This window comes from Camelus ferus, chromosome 24 (genome assembly GCF_009834535.1).
Source record: "Camelus ferus isolate YT-003-E chromosome 24, BCGSAC_Cfer_1.0, whole genome shotgun sequence".
Lineage (NCBI taxonomy): Eukaryota > Metazoa > Chordata > Mammalia > Artiodactyla > Camelidae > Camelus > Camelus ferus.
The window spans coordinates 26,316,715-26,323,542 of NC_045719.1; positions in this window are offsets into that span (position 1 = coordinate 26,316,715).

Sequence of the window (6,828 nt, forward strand, 5' to 3'; positions counted from 1 at the left end):
AACCTTAAAGAATCATCGTTTTCCCAGCAGGCTAGTTGAAGGACGGCTTTCAAACACACCTGTATCCCAGAACTGAGCTTGTGGAGAGTAGTTCTTTAATCTAGCAGAAAGCGATCGCTTTGCAGAAGATACTTTTACTCTGCATTCTCAGTCTGTTTCCTAGTATGATTTGAAATTCCTGAATTTATCACTGAATAACCGAGTTGGGGTTTGTTCTTTCCCTTGATATATGTAAGGAGTGTAGTTAGCAAATGAAAACAAAAACGTTGTTTTCCCAACAAGCTAGGGGAAGAATGGTTTTCACACACACCTATCTCTCAGAAACGAGCTTGTGGAGAGTCGTTCTTTCATCTGGCACAATGTGATCTCTTTGCAGCAGAAACTTTTACTCTGGTTTCTCAGTCTGTTTCCTAGTGCTTCTTGAAGTTCCTGCTTTTTTCGGTGGAAAACCGAGTTGGAGCTAGAAACTACCCATATAAATATTTGGAGTGCAGTTTGCAAGCTTTATGAATCTTTGTGTGGCCAACAAGCTTGGTGAAGTACGGCTTTCAAACACACTTATATCTCAGATCTGAGCTTGTGGAGAGACGTTCCTTCAAGCAGCACAAAGGGAACTGGTTGCAGGATAACTTTTACTCTGGTTTCTCAGTCTGATTCCTAGTGACCATTTGAAGTTCCTGCAGTTTTCACTGGAAAACCGAGTTGGAAAATGTCACTCCCCATGTATATATATGGAGTGCAGTTTTCAACTGAAAAGAAACATTGTCTTCCCCCAAACTTGGTGAAGAACACTTTCACAGTTACTCATCCGAACTGTGCATGATGAGGATATTTCATTTATCTAGCACAAATGGAACTGGTTGCAGAAGAAACTTTTGCTCTGTATTCTCAGTCTGTATCCTAGTGCCAGGATGAATTTCCTGCAGGTTTCTGTGTAAATCCGTGTTGGAACCAGTACTTCCCCATATATATGTATGGAGTGAAATTTGCAACTGAAAACAAACTTTGTGTTCCCAACAACCTACGTGAAGGACGACTTTCACACACACATACCTCTCATATACGAGCATCTGGAGGGACATTCGTTCATCAAGCACAATTGGAACGGGTCAGTGGAGAAACTTCTACTCTGGATTCTCAGTCTGTTTCCTAGTGCCGATTTGAAATTCCTGCAGTTTTTACAGGAAAACTGAGGTGCAACCTCTACCTCCCTACATGTATATGTATGGTGGGTAGTTTGCTACTGATGAGAAAGTTTGTGTTCCCGAAAAGCCAGGTGAAGGACTGCTTTCAAACACACGTATATCTCAGAAGTGAGCATGTGGAGAGACGTTAGTTCATCGAGCACAAATGAAAAAGTTTGCAAGGGAAATTTTACTCTGGTTTCTCAGGCTGTTTCCTAGTGCCGCTTTGAAGTTCCTGCAGTTTTCAGTGGAAAAGCATGTTGGAGCTTGTGCCTCCCCATATATATGTATGGAGTGTAATTTGTAACCTTAAAGAATCATCGTTTTCCCAGCAGGCTAGTTGAAGGACGGCTTTCAAACACACCTGTATCTCAGAACTGAGCTTGTGGAGAGTAGTTCTTTAATCTAGCAGAAAGCGATCGCTTTGCAGAAGATACTTTTACTCTGCATTCTCAGTCTGTTTCCTAGTATGATTTGAAATTCCTGAATTTATCACTGAATAACCGAGTTGGGGTTTGTTCTTTCCCTTGATATATGTAAGGAGTGTAGTTAGCAAATGAAAACAAAAACGTTGTTTTCCCAACAAGCTAGGGGAAGAATGGTTTTCACACACACCTATCTCTCAGAAACGAGCTTGTGGAGAGTCGTTCTTTCATCTGGCACAATGTGATCTCTTTGCAGCAGAAACTTTTACTCTGGTTTCTCAGTCTGTTTCCTAGTGCTTCTTGAAGTTCCTGCTTTTTTCGGTGGAAAACCGAGTTGGAGCTAGAAACTACCCATATAAATATTTGGAGTGCAGTTTGCAAGCTTTATGAATCTTTGTGTGGCCAACAAGCTTGGTGAAGTACGGCTTTCAAACTCACTTATATCTCAGATCTGAGCTTGTGGAGAGACGTTCCTTCAAGCAGCACAAAGGGAACTGGTTGCAGGATAACTTTTACTCTGGTTTCTCAGTCTGATTCCTAGTGACCATTTGAAGTTCCTGCAGTTTTCACTGGAAAAACCGAGTTGGAAAATGTCACTCCCCATGTATATATATGGAGTGCAGTTTTCAACTGAAAAGAAACATTGTCTTCCCCCAAACTTGGTGAAGAACACTTTCACAGTTACTCATCCGAACTTTGCATGATGAGGATATTTCATTTATCTAGCACAAATGGAACTGGTTGCAGAAGAAACTTTTTGCTCTGTATTCTCAGTCTGTATCCTAGTGCCAGGATGAATTTCCTGCAGGTTTCTGTGTAAATCCGTGTTGGAACCAGTACTTCCCCATATATATGTATGGAGTGAAATTTGCAACTGAAAACAAACTTTGTGTTCCCAACAACCTACGTGAAGGACGACTTTCACACACACATACCTCTCATATACGAGCATCTGGAGGGACATTCGTTCATCAAGCACAATTGGAACGGGTCAGTGGAGAAACGTCTACTCTGGATTCTCAGTCTGTTTCCTAGTGCCGATTTGAAATTCCTGCAGTTTTTACAGGAAAACTGAGGTGCAACCTCTACCTCCCTACATGTATATGTATGGTGGGTAGTTTGCTACTGATGAGAAAGTTTGTGTTCCCGAAAAGCCAGGTGAAGGACTGCTTTCAAACACACGTATATCTCAGAAGTGAGCATGTGGAGAGACGTTTGTTCATCGAGCACAAATGAAAAGTTTGCAAGGGAAATTTTACTCTGGTTTCTCAGTCTGTTTCATAGTGCCGCTTTGAAGTTCCTGCAGTTTTCAGTGGAAAAGCATGTTGGAGCTTGTGCCTCCCCATATATATGTATGGAGTGTAATTTGCAACCTTAAAGAATCATCGTTTTCCCAGCAGGCTAGTTGAAGGACGGCTTTCAAACACACCTGTATCTCAGAACTGAGCTTGTGGAGAGTAGTTCTTTAATCTAGCAGAAAGCGATCGCTTTGCAGAAGATACTTTTACTCTGCATTCTCTGTCTGTTTCCTAGTATGATTTGAAATTCCTGAATTTATCACTGAATAACCGAGTTGCGGCTTGTTCTTTCCCTTGATATATGTAAGGAGTGTAGTTAGCAAATGGAAACAAAAACGTTGTTTTCCCAACAAGATAGGGGAAGAATGGTGTTCACACACACCTATCTCTCAGAAACAAGCTTGTGGAGAGTCGTTCTTTCATCTGGCACAATGTGATCTCTTTGCAGCAGAAACATTTACTCTGGTTTCTCAGTCTGTTTCCTAGTGCTTCTTTGAAGTTCCTGGTTTTTTCGGTGGAAAACCGAGTTGGAGCTAGAAACTACCCATATAAATATTTGGAGTGCATTTTGCAAGCTTTATGAATCTTTGTGTGGCCAACAAGATTGGTGAAGTACGGCTTTCAAACACACTTATATCTCAGAACTGAGCTTGTGGAGAGACGTTCCTTCAAGCAGCACAAAAGGAACTGGTTGCAGGATAACTTTTACTCTGGTTTCTCAGTCTGATTCTAGTGACCATTTGAAGTTCCTGCAGTTTTCACTGGAAAACCGAGTTGGAAAATGTCACTCCCCATGTATATATATGGAGTGCAGTTTTTCAACTGAAAAGAAACATTGTCTTCCCCCAAACTTGGTGAAGAACACTTTCACAGTTACTCATCCGAACTGTGCATGATGAGGATATTTCATTTATCTAGCACAAATGGAACTGGTTGCAGAAGAAACTTTTGCTCTGTATTCTCAGTCTGTATCCTAGTGCCAGGATGAATTTCCTGCAGGTTTCTGTGTAAATCCGTGTTGGAACCAGTACTTCCCCATATATATGTATGGAGTGAAATTTGCAACTGAAAACAAACTTTGTGTTCCCAACAACCTACATGAAGGACGACTTTCACACACACATACCTCTCATATCCGAGCATCTGGAGAGACATTCGTTCATCAAGCACAATTGGAACGGGTCATTGGAGAAACTTCTACTCTGGATTCTCGGTCTCCTTCCTAGTGCCGATTTGAAATTCCTGCAGTTTTTACAGGAAAACTGAGGTGCAACCTCTACCTCCCTACATGTATATGTATGGTGGGTAGTTTGCTACTGATGAGAAAGTTTGTTTTCCCGAAAAGCCAGGTGAAGTACTGCTTTCAAACACACGTATATCTCAGAAGTGAGCATGTGGAGAGTCGTTTGTTCAACGAGCACAAATGAAACAGTTTGCAAGGGAAACTTTTACTCTGGTTTCTCAGTCTGTTTCCTAGTGCCGCTTTGAAGTTCCTGCAGTTTTCAGTGGAAAAGCATGTTGGAGCTTGTGCCTCCCCATATATATGTATGGAGTGTAATTTGCAACCTTAAAGAATCATCGTTTTCCCAGCAGGCTAGTTGAAGGACGGCTTTCAAACACACCTGTATCTCAGAACTGAGCTTGTGGAGAGTAGTTCATTAATCTAGCAGAAAGCGATCGCTTTGCAGAAGATACTTTTACTCTGCATTCTCAGTCTGTTTCCTAGTATGATTTGAAATTCCTGAATTTAATCACTGAATAACCCTTTGGGGCTTGTTCTTTCCCTTGATATATGTAAGGAGTGTAGTTAGAAAATGAAAACAAAAACGTTTTTTCCCAACAAGCTAGGGAAGATGGTTTTTCACACACACCTATCTCTCAGAAACGAGCTTGTGGAGAGTCGTTCTTTCATCTGGCAAATGTGATCTCTTTTGCAGCAGAAACTTTTACTCTGGTTTCTCAGTCTGTTTCCTAGTGCTTCTTGAAGTTCCTGCTTTTTTTTGGTGGAAAACCGAGTTGCAGCTTGGAACTACCTATAAATATTTGGAGTGCATTTTGCAAGCTTTAAGATCTTTGTGTGGCCAACGCTTGGAAGTACGGCTTTCAAACACACTTATAACTCAGAACTGACATGTGGAGAGAAAGTTCGTTCAAACTAGCACCAAGGGAACGGGTTGCAGAGAAACTTTTACTCTGGTTTCTCAGTCCTGTTTTCTAGGGCCGGTTTGAAGTTCCTGCAGTTTTTCCTGGAAAACCATGTTGGAGCTATTTTCTCCACTCATATATGTAAGGAGATTTGTTTTGTACCTCAAAAAGAACTTTTTTTTCCCAACAAACCAGGTGAAGGATGGCTTTCAAATACATTATCCTCAGAACTGAGCATGTGTAGAGACGTCCTTCAAGCACACAAAGGGAACTGGTTGCAGGATAACTTTCACTCTGGTTTTCAGTCCTGATTCCTAGTGACCATTTGAAGTTCCTGCAGTTTTCACTGGAAAACCGTGTTGGAATGTCACTCCCCATATATATATATGGAGTGCAGTTTTCAACTGAAAAAGAAACATTGTCTTCCCCCAATTGGTGAAGAACACTTTCAAAGTTTACTTCATCCGAACTGTGCATGATGTGGATATTTCATTTATCTATGCACAAATGGACTGGTTGCAGAAAAACTTTGCTCTGTATTCTCAGTCTGTATCCTAGTGCCAGGATGAATTTCCTGCAGGTTCTGTGTAAATCCGTGTTGGAAACCATACTTCCCCCCATATATATGTATGGAGTGAAATTGCAACTGAACAACACTTTGTGTTCCCAACACCTACATGAAGGACGACTTTCACCACACATACCTCTCATATCCAGCATCTGGAAGACATTCTTCATCAAGCACAATTGGAACAGGACAGTGGAGAAACTCCTACTCTGGATTCTCACGTTGTCCTAGAGCCGATTTTGAATTTCCTGCGTTTTTACAGGAAAACTGAGGTGCAACCTCTACCTCCCTACATGTATATGTTATGGTGGGTAGTTTGCTATTGATCAGAAGTTTGTGTGTCCCGAAAAGCCGGTGAGGACTGCTTTTCAAACACACGATATCTCAAAGTGAGCATGTGAGAGAACGTTTGTTCAACGAGCACAAATGAAACAGTTTGCAAGGGAAACTTTTATTCTTGGTTTCTCATCCTGTTTCCTAGGCCGCTTTGAAGTTCCTGCAGTTTTCAGTGAAAAGCATGTTGGAGCTGTTGCCTCCCATATAATTGTATGGTGTGTAATTTTCAACCTTAAAGAATCATCATTTTCCAGCAGGCTATTGAAGGACGGCTTTCAAACACCACTGTATTCAGAACTGAGCTTGTGGTAAGTAGTTTCTTTAATCTAGCAGAAAGCGATCGCTTTGCAGAGATACTTTTACTCTGCATTCTCAGTCTGTTTCCTAGTTAGATTTGAAATTCCGAATTTATCACTGAATAACCGGTTGGGGTTTTGTTCTTTCCCTTGATCTATGTAAGGAGTGTAGTTAGCAATGAAAACAAAACGTTTTTTTCCCAACAAGCTAGGGGAAGAATGGTGTTCACACACACCTATCTCTCAGAAAGAAGCTTGTGAGAGACGTTCTTTCATCTGGCACAATGTGAGCTCTTTGCAGCAGAAACTTTTACTCTGGTTTCCAGTCTGTTTCCTAGTGCTTCTTGAAGTTCCTGCTTTTTTTTGGTGGAAAACCGAGTTGGAGCTAGAAAATACCCATATAATATTTGATGTGCAGTTTGCAAGCTTTAAAGAATCTTTGGTGGTGGCCAACAAGCTTGGTGAATCCTGCTTTCAAACACACTTATATCTCAGAACTGAGCATGTGGAGAGACGTTCCTTCAAGCAGCAACAAAGGAAATGGTTGCAGGATAACTTTCACTCTGGTTTCTCAGT